This window comes from Palaemon carinicauda, chromosome 15, assembly GCF_036898095.1.
Source record: "Palaemon carinicauda isolate YSFRI2023 chromosome 15, ASM3689809v2, whole genome shotgun sequence".
In the NCBI taxonomy this organism is placed as follows: Eukaryota; Metazoa; Arthropoda; class Malacostraca; order Decapoda; family Palaemonidae; genus Palaemon; species Palaemon carinicauda.
The window spans coordinates 103,980,752-104,001,434 of NC_090739.1; the positions used below are offsets into that span (position 1 = coordinate 103,980,752).

General features: G+C 42.5%; 1 long non-coding RNA gene across 2 annotated transcripts in view; it reads left to right on the top strand.

The window, feature by feature from the left end:
• The first annotated feature begins 721 nt into the window (after nt 1-721).
• Nucleotides 722-20,683, top strand: part of LOC137654351 (uncharacterized) — a 36,232-nt gene continuing 16,270 nt past the window's right edge. The window contains exons 1-2 of one of the 2 annotated variants that reach the window (XR_011046604.1): nt 722-846; nt 9,611-9,755. This is a non-coding gene — a long non-coding RNA (uncharacterized lncRNA). The remainder of the gene's footprint in view (nt 847-9,610; nt 9,756-20,683) is intronic. The other variant, XR_011046603.1, reaches the window with a different exon arrangement.

Here is a 20,683-nt window from a genome sequence, read left to right on the forward strand (position 1 = left end):
ATATATATATATATATATATATATATATATATATATATATATATATATATATATATATATATATGTATGTATGTATGTATATATATATATCCTTTGTGATACAATAACATATCTCTTTTCTGATGTTCAAATGTGGGTCTCTCTCTCTCTCTCTCTCTCTCTCTCTGTACAGGCAGTAAAACTAGCAGAAGTAGCCTAATGTTGATATAAGTTGAATAAGTTATCGCTATATATATATATATATATATATATATATATATATATATATATATATATATATATATATATATATATATATATTGCGTGCATGTGTCGAATTAATATTTTTTCTTTTTTGAGAATATAACGTGATACAAACTTTATTAGCATTTTCACTACTAATATATAATTCATCCCATTTTGTATAGGTTGACTAAATGTGACATAATATAACTCCCGTCACTGTACTTTTTGTATACAAGAATCTCTCTCTCTCTCTCTCTCTCTCTCTCTCTCTCTCTCATCTTCTTTCGGAGATTTTCTATATATCTTTCAATAACACTTATTCGTTCTACTACTATCAACCTCACCACTGCTAGTATTAGCTTCAGTTTACACTAGCAATTCAGTACAAATTCCAATGAAATAAGATGGTCGAGATGATTGAGATTAGGGAATAGATAAGTGAAGCATTAGACTTGGCTGAGCATTGTTGGAACCTTTTTGAGAGTGACAATGTTTATCGTGTATCGGTTACTGAAGGGTTATGACACTAATGCTTCCCGCCACTTGTTACTCTCTGGCAACAATGAACGACTATAAATTTAATTTTGCAGTGCAATTCTTCTGATTTCTATTACTGTGAAGGTAATGCTTAATAATTTCATTGATGTTTAAATATTACGGTTTAAGTGGTATTCTTTCTTAGAGTGAATCTAATCTCATAGAATTATACAGTATTTTATAGTTCAGGTCTGTTTTCAAAATCTAGCAACTTAATGCTAAGAGTAGGCTTAGCATCACAGATTCGCGTAGGACGGAAACAAAGTTTATAAAATAAACTCTCCTGTTAGTAATGTAGTTACCTAACCTAACTTTACCTATTTTTACCTTACCGGTAAATTTATAGTTTAACACGGGACAACATTTATAATGAAAAAAATAACACTTTTCCTACAGTAAATAGTGAGCTTTCAGTGAATTTGTTTTTAATTTCCTCCACAAATTAGATGTTCTGCTATTATTCATCCCTTTCCCAATGGATACAGGTGGGAACCCTGGGCTTTTGGTTGGGGGAAAACCGGAATAAACGTAATTATTTACAACTGAATTAAGGGTAAAATTCGGTAAATGTGTAGGAGAGCTCTGCGGAAGATCTTGAAGAATTTAAACACCTACAATTCACTATTATATCATATAGAACGCTTATATAATAGTCAATATATGAGCAACTTCTATTTAACGAAGATATTCGTGTGTATAGTTATGTTTCACTTGGATTTTTTCTAAGTGTTTGTTTTTGTTTACTGTGTGATGTCTTGGCTAAAATGAGCTGTTTCACCGCCTTACTGCGTATGGCAGACTAGTTCTCAATGCTATTCTAACCAATAACAGGTGTTTTCTTTACGTCACACTGTTTGAAAACCAATCATGGCGGTTTTTACAAATCTAGCCAATGCTGACACTTATTACTTCACTTATCCCTGCTATTTTTCCACCAGTTACCACAGTTTACGTGAAGTTCCGCGGAGGAATATTTTTGCACATCTCGGATCTCCCTTCAAACTGAAAAGCTCATTTTGCCGTGAAGTATGGAGCAATTGGCAGGACCTTCATCCCGTTCCGACTGTGTCACTTGTGACAATTGCTTTATTTCTTATGGGGATTTTTGTGTACATTATTCAGGGAAAGTTGATTTGCTAATTGCATTTGCTCAACGTCATGGTTTGATTTTGGCAGAGAAAAAGTGCCCTAATTGTGAAAATGTGTGCCGTATAGATTACAACAAATTAGCATTCCGGTGTGATCGTAGTGTGGTTACTCGTGGGAAAAGGAAGAGGAGGTGCAATTTTTTCGTGTCTTGTTTCAAAGGTACATGGTTTGGAAACGCAAAGTTAGATATTGAGACTAGGTAGGGGTACAGGGCCCCATAGGCTAGGTTAGGTGGGTGTCTTAGGTTCGGTGGTGCCCTGAAAATTACTGTGGCCTTAAGGGGGGGTCACAGGGGGGGCGGAGCCCCCCCGGTAGGCCTAGGTAGGGGTACAGGGCCCCATAGGCTAGGTTAGGTGGGTGTCTTAGGTTCGGTGGTGCCCTGAAAATTACTGTGGCCTTAAGGGGGGGTCGCAGGGGGGGCGGAGCCCCCCCCGGTAGGCCTAGGTAGGGGTACATGGCCCTTAGGGTAGGGTAGGTAGTTGTATTAGGTTCGGTAGTGCCCCGAAAAATCACTTCTCCTCCTCCCCCCACCCAAAAACCCCGCTTCCCACTGGGGTCCCCCATAATTGTAGTAGTAGGTTTATGCTTACATTTGTAAGAGTTAGGTGGTTGTAGGAGGATTATCTCACAGTTTCAAGGTAACTGTAGCTCTAATTTACTGTTTTCTTTCGTTTTCTACTTTTAGAAACTTTTAAATCGAGCGCGGAGGTCTCCTACACAATTACCAAAATATGAATTATGAAATTCGTTCAAAAGGCCACAAAACCTAATACAACCCACCTAACCTAACCTAGTATTTCCTAGGTCACAGTCCTAGTTTCGGGGCAAGCCCCTTGGAACCCTCTTCCCAGGTCGCAAACCCTAAATTTTATTCACAAATAATGCAATGCTTTATTTCCTTTAAATACACTAACACTAACTACAGCGGGGTCCTAAATTGCAAATAATGGCTGACTTACAAGCAGCTACATTCGAACTGTAGGACGTAAACAAACAAATAAGAAATAACCCAAGAGTGTAGAATGCTAATAATTTATGTAATTTTTCGTGGATTTATTTTGAGCCCCAGAAAATAATACATAGAGAAGAAAAGGTTAGCTTTACCTTCAGTTAACGATTCTCCTGTAAGTTTTCTCCACCCAAGACCTTTGGATCCACTTCTGTAGGATATAATTAGGTGTACCTTATTAACTATTCATTTGCGACAGAAACAAGGGTCATTTTCAAAGAAAATTAGAGTTTTTTATTTATAAAACCCTATTTTTTTATTAGTAAAGCTTTTCCTATATTGTTCTAAAAATAAAACCACTTTACCTTCCCTCATTTTACCTACTCTAAGTACCCTTACCTTAACTACTCTTACCTTAACTACTCTTACCTTTTCTACTCATGCCTTGCTAACCCATCACTTTGCCTGCCATAACTTTGCCTGCCACCACTTAGCCTATCACCACTTTGCATAATCCTTACCTATCCTAACCTCATTCTACCTACCCTTCCCTTACATTATCTAACCTCACACTATATACCTTTACCTTACCTAACCTTACCTTACCTTACCTAATCTTAACTTACTTTACTTTACCTTACTTGCCCTTAACTTACTTTTCCTTACCTTACTTGCCATTAACTTACTTTAACTTACCTTACTTGCCCATACCTTAATTACCTATACTTTCCTACCCTTTCTTTACCTACCCTTACTTTACCTACCCTTACATTACCTACCCATACTTTACCTGACCTTACCTTACCTATCATTATTTTACTTAGCCTTACCTTACCTTACCTACTATTATTTTACTTAGCTTTACCTTAAGTATTATTTCACTTGACCTTATCTTACCTAGCCTTACCTTACCTAGCTTTACCTTACCTTACCTTACCTAACCTGACCTAGCCTTACCTTACCTGACCTAGCCTTACCTTACCTGACCTAGCCTTACCTTACCTGACCTAGCCTTACCTTACCTGACCTTACCTTACCTTACCGTACCTTACCATAACCCTCTCTTACTTTATGTACTCATACTGGTAAACTTAGTTTCAATCAAACTCGGATATTCAATATGAAAATATATTTTTTTCTAGCAGGGTAAGTTTTCAAAAAGTTTCACCTTTATTTTTACCACAAATAATCTTATTTAGAGATACAGGACCCTACTTAATAACTACAATAATGGGGTTCCAGGGTGGGAAATTGATGTTTTTTGGTGGGAGAATACAGAAAATGGATAAAAGAAAATAAGCTCTCTATCCTAAACACACCAATCATCGTGATAACGAAAAGTTACCATAGTCAAAATCGAATAATAGTAATGAACCATGGTCAAAACACTGAAGGTTTTGTTTACCAGACTCAGACGCATAGAAAACGTGATTTTCCATCTCATTTTCTATGGAGTCGAGTTGTACATAGCAGTCTTCGTCATAATATTATTACAAATACCTTTTTACTTGAGCTAATTATCTATTGGTTTTTACTCTGCCGTATACTTGCTTCGTTTGCAAATAAACATTAACTCACCGCTCCAGTGTTCTGGCAAGCGGACTACGTTCGCTACTCACGTTAGCCTCATGGGATAGTATTTTGGTATTGATTACTAATTATATAAACTTAAAAGGAGTAAATTGGCAAATATTACCATAACCTTTTGGTTAACCACTCCACTTTTCTTAAATATAATTAGAAGTTGCAGACTTTGACAGTTGGTGATCAATCTCTTCACTCAGAAACCCATGAATAGCTTTTGGAATTCCATTGTAATGTCCTTGCAACTGGCCAATAACCTCAAAATATGACGAACAACAACCACTGCACGTCTGCACAATGGAATCTATGACAGTCGCCTACTGACACATGCCTTTCTAGAAGGATGTATGAATTCCAAAATCGCAGTTAATTAGCTTATCTTGAAACAAAGCAAGCAATAAGGTTTCAATATTTTTACCATAAGCACACATCATAACCAAACACAAGATGCCGCTCGACTTTGAGATTCGTCGTCTATTTACAACAGAGTCAACTTTTCCTTGACGGAGCTGTCATTCCTCATTCAGAGTGTCAAACTTACTGGTTACCAAATCAGAAGTTAGACCATCTCCTTGGAGCTTAGTTCTTGTACCATGCTCTCGGAAAGGAGTACTTTTGCTGCTAGTCAGTCCACAGAGTCTGTAGCCAAGCCTCATACTCCAAAAGTAGCTATCCATAGGTTTGGCAACCTTCTTGATTGAATGTCATTGTACCTTATCCTTTGACTCAGATCATAAGTGTCTATATTATTATTATTATTATTATTATGATTATTATTATTATTATTATTATTATTATTATTATTAATATTATTATTATTAATATTATTATTAATATTATTATTATTATTACTAACTAAGCTACAACCCTAGCTGGAAAAGCAGGTTGCTGTAAGCCCAAGGGCGCCACCAGGAAAAATATCCCAGTGAGGAAAGGAAATAAATAAACTATATGAGAATTATTGAACAATTAAATATAAATATTTTAAGAATAGTAACAATATTAGAACAAATTTGTCCCGTCACTCTATACAAACCTTCGCTATTTATAGGGGATATTACTTTCGGCATGGCTGAAAGACGCGCCGTAATACTTTTAGCAAGCGATAACCACCCCAAGTGCTGGTTAGCAAGAGGGGTTGGGGTAACAGGTTACCCCGCTCACTCACACACCTGGGCTGAGCACCCACTTTGCTTTTGGTTTAGGGCAAGACATGTTGTCTATCTCTCTGCTCCAACTTACCGGCCATTTGACTCATTGTTTCTTTTCTTATTCTTAAACTTGGGTTTTTTTTTTTATTTATATGAAAACATTCTTGTAATGTTTTTAAATATATTTAAGATTTTTTCAGCAATTGTTGCTGATTTTGTGACTACGTAGTGCGGCAGGTTCTCAAGGGCGGAGAACATTCTCATACGATCGTAACCCCTTGGACACCGGATAACCCGTAGGCAGGTGGCACTCCGAGTGACTCCGGCCTCCGCCATAAGGGAGTCGTCATCATGTGGCTACTCCTTTTCCGTTCAGATGTTAACGTCACTCTCTCCCCCAAGTTCTTGGAGGAAGACTGCTTACGGCCTGTCCACAACTTGATGTTGGTCTTGCTCTTCCTCACTGACAATGCCGCTTTCCCTCGTTACGGGATCGGTTGGCAGATACTCTGCGGGGGAACACCTTTCCCATTACATGGGTTAGGTTGTTCTCCCGAATGGTTTTCTTCAGCAGTTATGTTGAAATAATTTTTTATTTGTAATTTTCAGCTCTTAACTTTGCACTTCTTTATGCGGTGATGGGTTGACGGCCATACTTAGCCGCTGGAGGGAGTGCATAGTCTTTAGCACGTCCGCTCCCCCTCGGGGAACCCCAGAGGATTGAGTGGTTCTCCCAAGTAGTTTGTTTCGTCAGCGGATTAATTAATTGAAATTCTTTGTTTTACAGTTCTTATGCCGCCGCTCTCCTTCTCACGACAATGATAGCCGGCGAAGGGAGCGCCCATTCCTTATTAAGTTTCTGTTCTCTCCTTGACACTATTCCCTTCCGCGGGTTAGGTGAACCTCCTAGAGGAGTGTCTCTTTCATAATTTATTTTATTTCTTCAGCTAGCAAATCCATGCTTCTTTTTTGGCTAAGTCAGCTGACGTAGAAGAACAGAGCCGTTCGTTCCTGTGGAATCTGCTCTACCTGCCCCATCACAGTACTGCGCCTGTGGCAGCTCCTGATCAACACGCTGACTATGACCTTTCACTTACAAGGACGAAGTCCCTGCCGAGAGTGGTACAGTCTCTGCAACACACACTATTTCTACTCCTTTGTTCTTCATGCTCAAGCGTAGGAATGAGGACAGTGGCGGGTACATTCGGGGGATCCCTTTGGGGTGAACCCACAAACTACCTTCGGCTATGTTTCACAGGTAGCTCTCAGTGCCGACATTCAACTTGAACAAGGCTTGTTGATGGGAAGCAGAGAGTACTGCCCTGAGGTCCGCCTCCGGGGGTTGGACAACTTTCCCTGAGTTAACCTTCCCAGATGTTAGGCTGCTTTCCCTTCCGAGGGAGTATTTCCCTTCATCAGTTACATACGGGGTTCCTTCGGGTGTTCTATTCGGGGTATCCCTTTGGGGTGAACCCAGAAACTAACCTAGGCTATGTTTCACAGGTAGTGCTTGATGCCGACCTCCAACTTGAACAAGGCTTATTGACAGGAAGCAGAGAGCACTGCCCTGAGGTCCGCCTCCAGTGGTTGGACAACTTTCCCCTTCTGAGGCAGAGTTAACCTCTCAAGGTGTTGGGCTGCTCTCCCTTTCAAGGGGGACTTTCCCTTCATCAGCTGTTTAGCTACCTTCCCGCTTCCCAAGAGAATTGCTTACAGCTCGACGGAGATCAGCAGCTGCTATCTCGTCACTAAAGACTACACTATCCCCCATACTGAGCCGACTCTTCCGTCAGGGATGGAGCAAAGTCCTGTAGGTGGTCATATCTCTTGTCCGGGAGTGAGGCCCCCATAGAGACTCAGTTTTAGAGATCTTCTAGAGACCAACAATTTTCTTATCTTACTCAGTCAGAACATGTTTCCTATTTGGACTAACCACGCAGGCGTTCCCCTTCGGGGGCTCGTCAGGCTTCGGAGTTTATCACTCCTCGCCACCCTGGACGTTCTCACCCCGACTGCGGTAAGGAGACGCCTTTTCAGTCCTGTCAAGGACCGTGCATGACTCGCCAGCTGTGCATGACTCGTCAGCTGTTCATCCCTCGTCAGCTGTGCGTGACTCCCCAATAACTCCTCACTTGTGCTCAGACAAACACTCCTCATATCGTGACTGCCACTAAGTGGCTCATGAGTGCCACTCATTATCAAAAGATCCTCATCCTTTGCGAGATCGTCAGGAAAGAGAAAACGGCAAGGCCATATCTTCTGGAGGAATACCTGCCCCTGCGCAGGGAGTCAAAGGCCTTTAATACCATTCCTAAGTCTTTGGCTAGAGCTTCCACATCTTAGAAAGAGATGTCTTGGGAAGCCTCTTATTCCAAAACGTCAGCAAGAGACCCCCTGGTCGTCTACGGCCGATTCTGATGACTATGATCCACCCCGGGCTCCAATGGGTGAGAGCTTGGAGTTGGATGAGCAACTAGATTTTGAGGACAATCTATTGCCTAGAGTCACTAGCCCGAAGCTAATGGAGGCTGAGCAAAGGGAGTCTGAGCATGTCTTTTGGCAGGTCTTGACCTGCATGAAAACCATCAGTGGTCTGTCAAATACATCGACAGCCCTATCAAGAGGGTAATGACACGGTCCTGACCTTGTCTATGGCACTCAGAGACCCCCCTTGGATCAGTACAGCTTTGCCTTATTCAAAGGGGTTGAAGAGTGCCAGGAGAAAGGCAATCATACAGGCTGCTCCAGCTCCCTCCAAGAAGGCTTCTTCTCTAGCTAGTCTCCTCTAGCAGTTGATCAAGGGCAGGCCTTTTCTGAGATTAGTCTGGGATGAACGGTATAGTAACTGGCCTCTCTTCTTTCATCTTCTTTTCTCGGGACACAGCACACATGGAACTCTGCAAGCAGACCACCTCTGTCTGCAGTTAAAACCATATCCCTTGAGTAGCCTAAAATATGATGTGTATTTGTTACGTCCCCTTCCTCCCAGCAAGGGGGAGTCAGGTAATGGCTAGGTTAAATTCCAAACAATTACTTACTTGGTCAAGTCACAGTGCTCAGTTCACACACAATCACACCAATTGCCCAGCCGTTAACTCTCTCACACATTCTGAGAGTTAGTATGGTGTCAGGGTGTGTCTATTAAGCTCGTGCGAAGCACAGAATTACACCCCGTGTCAGAAATCAGCCAGTTGCTTTAGAACTTCCACTCACCTAAGGGTGAGGCTGCACTGTAAAGAGAGAAAGGGTTTGTATTCGTGTCAGAACAAATGTCAAATCTGCCAGCCTGTAATTAAAAAGTGGAGACATTTCACCGGTGTGTGTGTGTGTGTGTTAGGGGTTGGTTGGTCTACCCCGCTACCTCCTGGGGGTACTTATACATCGCTAAAAAGTCTTTCAGCTAGACGATATTATTATTATTATTATTATTACTTGCTAAGCTACAACCCTAGTTGCAAAAGCATTATGCTATAATCCCAGGGGCTCCAACATAGGGAAAATAGCCCCGTGGGGAAACAAGGAAAAATAAAATATTTAAGAACAGTAACAACATTAAGATAAATGTTATGTTTCCTATATATTCTATAAAAACTTTAACCAAACAAAAGGAAGAGAAATGAGAAAGAGCAGTGTGCCCGACTGTACTCTCAGGCAAAAGAACTCTAACCCAAGAGACAGTGGAAAACCATGGTACAGAGGCTATGGCACTACCCAAGACTAGAGAACAATGCTTTGATTTTGGAGTGTTCTTTTAGAAGAGCTGCATACCATAGCTAAAGAGACTCACCTACCCTTACCCTCCCCCACTACATGCAGGTAAATACCGCCAGGTAACTAACAGCCAGTTGTTGATACCTCATTATAATTCTTAATTGCTGTATTCTAGCATCATTCTTCTTTAAAAATGACTCAGGTTTGTATAATTAGAAAAAAATACAAATTAATTCAAAATTTATAATTTCTATACCAAATATTTTTTTCATGTTTGATTGATATAGTAATCCAAATATATTAGTTCAACAGAACAGGAGGCAGGAGCAGCTTACAACTTTCTGCGGGAAGCAGCTACATTATACATTCAACTAAGAATAGAAAGTGGACTCCAGTTAATATTCCTCGTAGCTACAGACCGACCTTAGTCCTTGACCTCGTAGACTTGGGTAAGGAACAATTTAATTTTGTTACAAGGGCCAATGTTTTGATTATAGGTTTGTATGTGAAACAGTTTTGGGATCAGAAGGGGTATTCCTGGTAGTTAAAATCCATTGGTAAGTAAAGAAGATCTGGAATCCTAGGACAGGATCTGGGGTTCTAGTTATGCTATCTAATATCCCTTTTTTATTACACAGATACAAACCTTCATCCTATGATATAACCTATTTAAGCACAGTTGGAAATTGTCAGTTAAAACTTATAACAAGATGTCTGTAGTTGGCGTCTGGTGGCGGGAATGCCCCGCTCCTTCTGCTGGTACACTGAAGAGTCACTTTGAATTTTGCTGCCAAAGAATAGAGACATACTTTCCACTTCTCTTTAAACTTTGCTTCTCGAGTTTCCTTTCTTTAACTTTTGGACACTTGTTGCTGTTGAAGACGATGTCTTTCAGAATAAACTTCAGTGTCTTATGACATTGTCATTGGATTTAAACTCAAGTGGCTGACTAATATTTTACTCTCGAGTCAGACTTCTCTGATTCTCCAATCATAGACAAGCTCAAAAGGAAGATGGTATCAGGAGGAACAAGTTCTCTAACTGAGCTTCATATGATCCTATGGAGCTTTATGTGTATCCTATAGCAAGCTTTCTCCAAGAGGAGATACTTCCTTATGTCTTGAATGAGTGATTGCAATTATGCATACACATTCGATGATCATAAAGCAAGGTGATGATGGCAGGTGCTCTCATTTGAATCACTCACCTTCCCAGAAAGTCAGAGGATAGCTGATGAATAAGTGTGACAGGGTGCAATTTAGACACACATTCAGCCTAGATTATTACGCTTACTAAGCAGAGAGAAACAACTCCTATATGAGTGTCTGCTCGTACACTAAGTGTCCCCGTTCTAGGCATGTAATCTTCTAACTTTGTACACACTCCTGGTTGCAAGAAAACGTGGCTGCCACCATTTCATTTCCCTTATTGGACAATTATTTTCTTAAGGCAGATCAATGGAACTTATATAAGTCACTTATACCATTTCTTTCCCCCCATAGGAGAAATAGTGTTTGCTAATCCTTCACCAAGGACAAAGAATTAGATGGTGAGGTTGTATGATGCTTTGCTTGCTCCTCAATTCTCAACTGTTCACAGTTACACGTATCTTGGAGAGTGCCACAATACATGCTCACAATCGAGCATCTGGTGGTAATCGGTCGCTCCTACTGGAGCGCCATTTCGCCTGTTTGGACACAAATTAGGTTAATGGTAGGCATACTACTAGGTGTTCACACGCTCAAAAAAGAGAACCCCATATCTCATGTTTATGATTGCACACCAGCTAATGGTCAATCGCGCATCGTCTCATCTGTTCGTGGTTCCTCGCTCACACTCTCACATGCTTGCGATCAATCATGCACCCTCTTACCTCTCATGATTGATCGCTCATCCTTTCACCTGCTATGTAGAGTGGCCTACTATATGAGCACTTCTGCTAGCGCTTTCCTTTTTTATATTAGTAGGATGTGCGCCTCTCTACTTGCATTTGTTCATCTAATTTACAGTCACATGCATGTGCTCTCCTATTTATTGCACACAAGCTTGCGCAACAGTTGACATGCGAGCTTCTGCTGTTGATGCCCTCTTATCCCTTTTAATCTTGGATGTACTGTACATGGAATAGATAATAAAGATTCAAGCTAGTGCACCAATTCCACTCCCTTAGCACAGTACAAAGATTATTGGTGAACCAAAGGAAAGTACTCTGGTGTGATTGCGTGGGCTTTGGCATATGATCCTAACCAGCAGAGACTTAGGCAATTGTGATTGCCAAGATGCATCTCTTATGTTGAGAATTACATATTGTCACCTTTGAAAGCACCAAACCATCATTAGACCAGTTTTCATCTAGGCAACCACATTTGGATCTTTAGTGTTGCTTACTCATATGTGATGGAGCACCCTTGTTCCTCCTTTTCAAAGGGATCCAAAAGTGAGGGCAGAGACTCCATAATGAAGGTTTAAGATATTGGCTGACTCCCTTAGGCCTTTTCATAGGAGAGATCCTGATGATAGTTCTTCTCCTCATTACCACTTACTTAGCAGAGGAGTTCCCAATGTTTCATATGTGAGACTTTTTAGTTTCAAAAATAGGGAAATTAGCGATAATTTTCTAGTCTCCGATCCATTTCGGTGCCTGCCAGATATTGCGTTCGATCAGGAAGATGTGAAGCTGTACGATTCCTCTCCAGAGAGGAACAGCCTTCTCCTGGGGGAGGACTCCCCCAAATCCATAATGTAGTTGCTGTAAGCAGCCGGTCCAGGTTGCACCGAATCCGAGTGGGCAGAGTCTGAGTCTTGCTTTCTAGAGCCCCTGTCCCTAATCAGGAGGATTAATGACCCTGGCAAAGCCCCTAGATCACCAATTTAAGGCAGGGAACTAGCAACAGAGAAACTGTGCCATATCCCCCAGGGTTTGAGACAATGGTTAGAACTTCCTAAGGAAACAGTCGACAAGGTTGATCTGCAGGTATCAGATTCCCTGATAGGAGACCCATCATTTACAATTCTGTCACAATTTTGTTGATGCAGGAGATGCCATTTTGTGACTTAGGACTTTCATGCCTCTCTTCTGCCTCGGGACTCAGCAGTTTCTACACTAATCTGATCCATTTCAGCCAAGAAACTAGCTGCTCAGCACCTTATTTTCATGGTTTATGAAGCCTCCCCTCATTTTCATGGTTTAGGAGGCCGCCTGACTGGACCACTGGTCAGATACCATGGGATGCTTTGCCTCAAACTCAGACCTTTCTTATGCAGAGAAGAAGAGGCAGTTCACAGAATGCACTTGTTCTGAGGCAAAAGCTGTGTAATTTTTGGGTCACCAGGCAGCTAACCAGTGGGCCAACAGGAATCTAAATAAGCGAGATGTGGTTGCCTCCAAGTTCACAAGGCAAGAAGACCGGGGGGAGGTAGGGAACTTCAAGAATTCCTTGGTTAAAGGTCCTTTACTGCTCCCCATAGAACTGGGAGAAATGGAGAAAATCCAATCAGTGTTTACTTTTGCACCAGGCGGTGGTTTTCAGGACCTTTCAGCCTTCCCCATCCAATAACAATATTAGGCTGTCTCCTCCATCTAGACAAGTTTCTGGATCAGCCTCTAGAGTCTAGACCATAGACAAGCAGACATACACTCCCCTTACATAGGCTCCCCTTAGGAATACTACCCATGTGCTAGTATTTTGTGTGCTAAATTCTCATGTGCTAGGTCACCATGTACTAAGGTTCCATGCGCAAGGTCCCAACTCATAAACCACTCACAAGTAGTCTCACATGTAGCTAGGTCTCTAAGTGCTTACAGTACTCCTTTTCTTTGAGTTTGTCATAATCATGCTTGCCCCATACAGGGTCTTCACAAGCTCACACACATAACACACTCATTCTCCTTGTGCCAGCTAAAGAGCTATGTCTTCACATGAATGTTCTTCAGGGGACAATTTTATGCGAATCCATTCACCTCTTATGCTTTCACACTTCACACGAATCCTTTGTATTAGACAACCAGGAGGGATTGAAAGGTTAGAGCTTGCAGTTGATATCCTTCCTCCTCTTCCTATCGCTCGAGGTCCTTTGCGGGTAGTTTAAGGCATCCAGATGTTCCACCTAGTAGATGCCCTTCACCTTAGTATCCTGCCCCTGCAAAAAAGGAAAGGCCTTTCTGTGCACATAAATTGGTGAGCTGGAGATTGTTCCCCATTTGTGTAGAGGCTTCATCAGACTATCATAGAGACTATTCATGCTTGGTTGACAGACCACCCAAGGACACACATGTCTGCAGGTCCTCTTCATGCACTTCTGTGAGTCCTTCAGTGGTATAGGCCTCAGCCATGTCACCCAATATACACACGAGGGCAAAAGGCTCCACCTTGGCTATATAGGAAGCAAACTGATTGCTGTTGTTCCAGCGGTTTCATTGTACCAATCAGGTTTGATCTTGGGCTCCAAGAGGAAATAGACAAAACCACAGGACCTTCCACCAGATCATGGAAAGACCTCTTAAGAGTCCAGAGACACCCTTGACTTTTTGGCACCTGACTCCAGACCAGTACCAGTGGGAAAGAAAATCCTGAGATGAAATCTAATTTCATCAAGGTCTTGTTTTGCATCTGACAGATCAATGACTTTAGGAGACAAATAAATCATGAGTCAAGGTAGGATAACCTCCATTTATTGTTGCTTCGGTTTGAGGCCCGTCCTAGAGTTGCCTTGGTTAGAGCTTGTTCAACTTACTCTACATAGCATAGATTCCCAGATCTTTGGGCCAAGGAACTTAGAACGGTTGAGTCACTCAAGCAATATCTTGCCTCCCACACTCTCTGGTTAAAAGAGGTTTATAGTCCTTGGGAGACCAGCCTTTTCTACATCCAGTTGATGCTGCTGTGGAGAATCTGACTCCAGGAACTTCAATTTAGAGACTCATGAAAGGGGGAATTGTGTTCTGGGCATCTGAGTCTGCAACTATGGAAGTCTTTAACATAGCAGGCCTCCAGGTGACTTCCTGGTTAGATAACATCATGATTTCTCACCGGCATGGTTTTTACAGTCACTAAGAGCGACACCTTTTTAATGCATCCGTCAGTCAACAAGTGGGATAACTGGGTTCTACACCTCTCATATTTTGTACACTCGTACTCTGTAACAGTTTTGATTTTTCATCTCATCACTCCCTCTTCCCTGCACTAATATAGACCAACTTGTGTTATCATGTTAGTTCATGCTTTTTCATGTTTGAATTTTTATGACATTCTTGCTCGCACATTGTTATATATAAATTCGATGATTGTTTGATAAAGTTTAGTTGCATTCACCTCGCCTCTCAATTATCACCTTACAGGTGCCACCACACATTGGTGACCAGCGGAGTGTCCGCTCCCTCCCGCCGGCCCCTTCACTGCTCTGCCCTACTGTTTAAAGGTGCCGCCAACCGAATCTGCCTCTAAGGCAAGCGGAGAAGCATTCGTCTGGTTCCAGCGTCCTGAAGTCCAGTTTTGCATGAAGGGCATGACTCAGTCAAGCACCAAAGCAGATTATGTTCTCGCAGCAATCCCCGAGGACCTTTTCTCTGAAATTTCTGATTGGCTTTGCGAGCAAGGGTACACCCCAATAGGGTATGACAAAACTTTTTAGCTCTCAGCAACCGTTGCAAAGAAATGTGTGAATGGTTGTCAGTGCCCCAAAAACATGTAAGTAAGCCATTGCTTGCAGTGGTGGCCTTCCCTATCACTATTATTTTCTTTTTACAGGATGCAAGTACGGACGTGTGATTTTTTGTTGACACGGGTGTTTGCCGTTCTCTTCTGCCAAGGCCACTCTCCAGAAAACGACGTAGTCTATCTAAATCTGTTGACTTCCGCCTGGTAGCTAGCTGCCACCGGATCTGCGATACCCACCCACAGTTATGAAACCCTTACATTATAGTTTGGAAGCGCCAAATATATTTGGAAGTTTCTTGTTGCTGACGTGATATTGTCAATCCTCGCTGCGGCTTTCCTCTCACATTTCCACCATCTGGTTGATGTAGCTCACCGACATCTCCAACCCACCCCCTCTGACCTCGCTCTCCACATTAGCGCACCCACGAATGCCTACCCCCACCTCCTCATGTCGTATCCGAAAGTTTTCCATCCAAAACTTCTTCAAACGTCCACAGTTCCCACCTAACACAGTGTTTATCACCCTATCAAGACGATGGGGCCCCCAGTATTTGTCAGATTCAGGCGTCTGGCACCGAATCGTTTGGCAGCCGCTAGACAAACATTCGCCGAAATGGAAGAAATGGGCCTTTGCCAAAAGGCCACAAGCCCATGGTCGTCACTCTTACGCAAATCGTCCTGAAGAAAGATGGCTCTTTGCGTCCATATGGGGATTAAAGGTCCCGGTACATGCTGAAAGAACCAGATCACTACCCCTCCCAAACATCGCCAACATGACCTCATACTTGCACAAAGCGAAGGTTTTCTCAACACTCCACCTCCTGAAAAGGTATTATCAGGTGCCCTTAAACCCAGGAGACATACCCCAAGACCGCCATCACCACCTCCTTCAATACATATACCTTCAATTACTCCTGTTTTGGCCTTCGTATTACTGGGGCCACTTTCAACGCCTCATGGATTGCATCTTAGGGGACCTCCCCTTCTGTGTATGTTATGTGGATGACATACTTGTGTTCTCTTCCTCCAAAGAGGTACACCTCTGTCACCTACGCATCGTGCTTGACTGCCAACAACAGAATGGCCTTGTAGTCCGGTACGACAAGTGTATCTGTGGCGCCAATGAAGTATTGTTCTTAGGGCGCTGAATCACTCCTGAAGGAGTCCACTCCCTCCCTGAGAAGGTAGCAGTCATTCCAAACTTCCCCATGCCCTTGACTGTCAAAGCAGTGCAAGAATTCTTGGGCATGATTAACTATTACCACTTACTCCCTCTATGCCTCAAGGGTAAGCCAAAAGATCTGAAATGAGGCCCCCTTCAAGTAGCAGCCTTCTGAAATGCAAAGATTGCCCTATCAACCGCTGCTGCTCTCCCTTTTCCTGTGCCACAAACACCTATCCTTCTCTCCCCCGATGCCAGAGACGTCGCTATTGGTGCAGTACTCGAACAGGTGGTAAACAGCTCACCCCGTCCAATGGCCTTCTTCAGTAGAAAACTGTCCAAGGCGGAATCTGGCTACTCTACCTTCGACCGCAAATTGCTGGAGGTGCACTTGGCTGTCCATCACTTTTGCTACTTCCTGGAAGTTATGCCCTTTGTCATTCGCGCAGACCACATGCCTCTGGTGCCACCCTTCACTCGACAGTCTGATGCCTGGTCCGCCCGTCAACATCGACATCTCTCTTCCGTGTCTGAATACAATTGCACCCTTCAACACGTCCCTGGGAAAGTGAATCCAGTTGCCGATGTCCTGTCAAGAAACACATTGGCCGCCATTCACTTGGGATGGGATGACAACGCCTTGGCAGAAGCCCAACGAAAGGATCCAGAGTACCAGGTAAGTAGGACATCTTGCACATCCAGAGTACCAAGTAAGTAGGACATCTTGCACATCCAGAGTACCAGGTAAGTAGGACATCTTGCACATCCCTCTGTTGGGAAGATGGCCCCCTCAGTGACTCCTAACACCACCCTCCTCTGTGAGGTCAGTACTGGTAGACCTAGACCTAGGATACCTGCTCCTATGTTTCGACAGGTGTTTGACTTCATTTGTGGCCTTTCACATCCCTCCCTATCTACTGCATAGCTACTGAAGACTAAGTTCATTTGGCATGGTATTGCTAAAGATGCTAAGGATTGGGTCTGCACCTGTACTGCATGCCAAACTTCAAAGGTACATTGACCCACGGATTCAGGAGTGGGCACCTTTTCTCAACCTCACCGTCAGTTTGCCCACACCCACACCACAAGGACATCATTAACTGTTTACCATCATCGACCGCTCCACTTGTTGGCCTGAAGCCATATCCATGAAAACTGCAATGTTCGCCTCTTGTACATCTGCCTTACTCTCAGGATGGATAGCGAGATTTGGTTTCCCTGAGCATATTACTTCTGACAGGGGTACCACTTTCACCTCTTAATTGTGGACATCATTAGTAAACCTCCTGGGCATCACCGCCTACAACCTTGCTGCCAACGGAATGGTTGAATGTTTTCATCATGCCCTCAAAACTGCTTTGATGTCCCACTGCAAGGACTCCACTTTGTTTACCCAGCTTCCATGGGTTCTCCTGGGACTAAGAACCACTCCTAAAGATGCTCTGGATGTCTCGGCAGCTGAAATGGTATATAGGGACCCGTTGGTCATTCCTGCCGATTTTTTCTGTCTACAGTCTCCTCCAACAAACTCCAACACCTACATCATGTTGTGGGAAAATTTACTCCATGCCGCCAGACTTACAAGCCCCCAGCTAAGCAACACATACCAGCATTTGTGTTCGACAACATACGTTTGCCTGTGCAACAACACTAACAAGCCATCGCTACCGCCCCCTTACACGGGCCCTTTCCTTGTAATCTGTCGTACGTCAAAGGCTTTCTGCATCATCATCCATCACAAAGAAGACTGGGTCTCCATTTACTGCCTAAAACTTACATATTTCCTGCCAGATGACCTGCCTACAGTACACCTCTCTAAAGTAGGGTGCCCTATTTCACATGTATGTAATTTTCAAGGGGGAAGCCATGTACCGCACTTGTTTCATACACTTTTGTACACTGTAACGGTTTTGATTTTTTATCTTATCACTCCCTCTTCACTTTTGTTATAGACCAACTTGTGTTATCATGCTAGTTCATGCTTTTTCATGTTTGAATTTTTTTTGTGATGTTCCAACTTGTGTTATCGTGCTAGTTCATGCTTTTTCATGTTTGAATTTTTGTGACATTCTGTGTATAAACTTGATGATTGTTTAATAAAGCTTAGTTGGATTCACCTCTCCTCTCAGTTATCACCTAACTGTTGTCTCCACACAGTTTTCAAATGGAGGGATGCAGTAGATGCCAAATATGCGAGGCAAATTGGTCAACAGATTACCCTTGCACTATGGAACTTGTCAGTGCTGCATAACCCAGCTCTTTTTTCATCTGATGAAGTGGACGACATGGTAGAAAACTGAAGGAAGACAAATCATGACTCCATCTTCCATCATGCAGTCACCTTCTAAAAATCCCTCGAAGATATCTACTAGATCATCAGCTACATCCCTTCTGAAGTTAGCCATGAAATGGTTGTCAGCAATATTGAGGGCTAAGTCAGCTCCTTCAACCTCTTCTACCTCTTCTAGAGGCATGGATTCTATCCTGTTTCTTTCAACCCCACCCCTCTCTGGCCATTTCAGGAGAGGTAGGGGTATGAGAGGAGGTAGAAGATAGCAGGAACAGTAGTCCTATCATCCTGCTGCCATGGAATGGGTGATGCTGTTGGGCAAGGTGGCAGCATTATGGAGCCAAAGACTGGTCTTCATGCAAATATTCAAGACCTTACAGTTGCGTCCAAACAGTATCATATTCTTTTGTGCTCAGAAACTCTGGTTTCTAATATGAGGCACTCATCTGAGCTCCTTATAACTGGTTTTAAGAAGCCAATAATGTTGAAACGTGATGCCATCCCTAGGGCCAGGGGAATGGCTGTGTATATTAGGACTGAGTACCCTGCTTCTCATAAGTCCTGCTATCAATGTGGATGTCATGAGATTCGGGCAATAAAAGTTTGTGGAAGGCATAACAGGTTTTATTTGTGTTCGATCTACCGGAATCCAGACATGGATGATTCCATCTTTGATTGTCTTCTTACCATTATGGCTAAGATACAAGAAGATGATAGAAAGGCTTCATTTGTCTTTGCTGGTGATTTTAATGCTCACCATAGGGAGTGGTTAAGTTCTATCTCTCCTACCGATCGCCATGGCTTAAGAGCTTTAGACTTTGCCTCTGACTCAGGCTGTGAGCAAATCATAAATGAAGCTACCAACAGGTCTGGTAATTGCTTGGACCTCGTATACACTGACTCCCCTGGCGTTATAACTAGTAAGGTTGGCTCTCCAGTCGGGACATCTGATCATGCCTTGATTTCATTAGTAGTGAAGACTGAGCAGCCTGTCCCTGATATATCAAACTCTTGTAAAATTTATATGAAATCCCAAGCAGACTGGAATGGGATTTTGCATGATCTGTTGTGCTTGAATTGGTCACAATTATATAGTAGTGTAGATCCTGTTGTCCCTTTGAATGAGAATATAGTCAACATAATTGATAGGCGTATCCCTTCTCGTGTGCTAAGGTACCGAGTAAAGGACAAACCGTGCTTCAATGATGCTTGTAGACGTGCTTATTTGGAGAAGCAGGAGGCCTATCTTTGGAAGGGTAACAGATCAGATTTGACCTGGAATAACTATACTCAGCTTCGAGCTTTTGCTCAGAGAGTTTATTCCTAAACTGAAAAGGAGTACAATTTACCCATAAAAGAAACCCTTTCTGGTACAACTCAGGAACATGGTGGTCTACCCTTAAATCTGCAGTCTTTGGTGTAGATACAACAGTTCCTCCTTTACTTAAACCAGATTGCTCAGTCATTCACTGACCAAAGGAAAAGGCAACCCTTTTGGCTGATGTTTTTGACAGTAAACAGAGTAATGAAAAACTTGAATTTCCTCATTCATGTTTTCCCGAGGCTAAACTAACTAGTTTAGCTTTTTGATCTCTTGAAATTAAAGCTCTGTTGATGGACCTTGATGCTTTTAGAGGTGTAGACCCAAATGGTATTTTTCCATTGTTTTTTTATAAAGACAGCAGATTTCTTAGCTCCAAAGTTATCTGTTATTTTGCGCAAGTTAGCAATTAGAGGAGCTTTTAGCACTTGTTTGAGAATTGGTAATGTTACTCCTCTATGTAAATGTGTTTGTGGTAGCTCAAATCCCACTGATTACCACCCAATTTCCATAACTCCCATATTATCTAAAGTTTTTGAGCGTCTTCTGGCAAAACGTCCTAATAGGTTTGCTGAAGGTAATCATCTATTCCCTAGTTTGCAATTTGGTTTTCGTAAAGGCCTTGGAGCATGTGATGCCCTTCTTACAATCTCCAATGCTGTACAGAAATCCCTTGATTGTGGTCAGGAAGTTTGTATGATTGGCCTTGATTTTAGTGCTGCCTTTGACCGTGTTAATCATGAGGCCCTTGTTTTCAAACTGAAACAGTTGGGAGTGGGTGGGTCGTTTCTTAGCATTATTATTGATTTTTTAAGTAATAGATCTCAAAGAGTTGTTGTTGATGGGCACCATAGTGAGTATAGGAATGTGATATCCGGTGTTCCACAGGGTAGTGTTCTTGGCCCATTACTGTACTCTTCGTACTATATACACATGACATGTGGTTT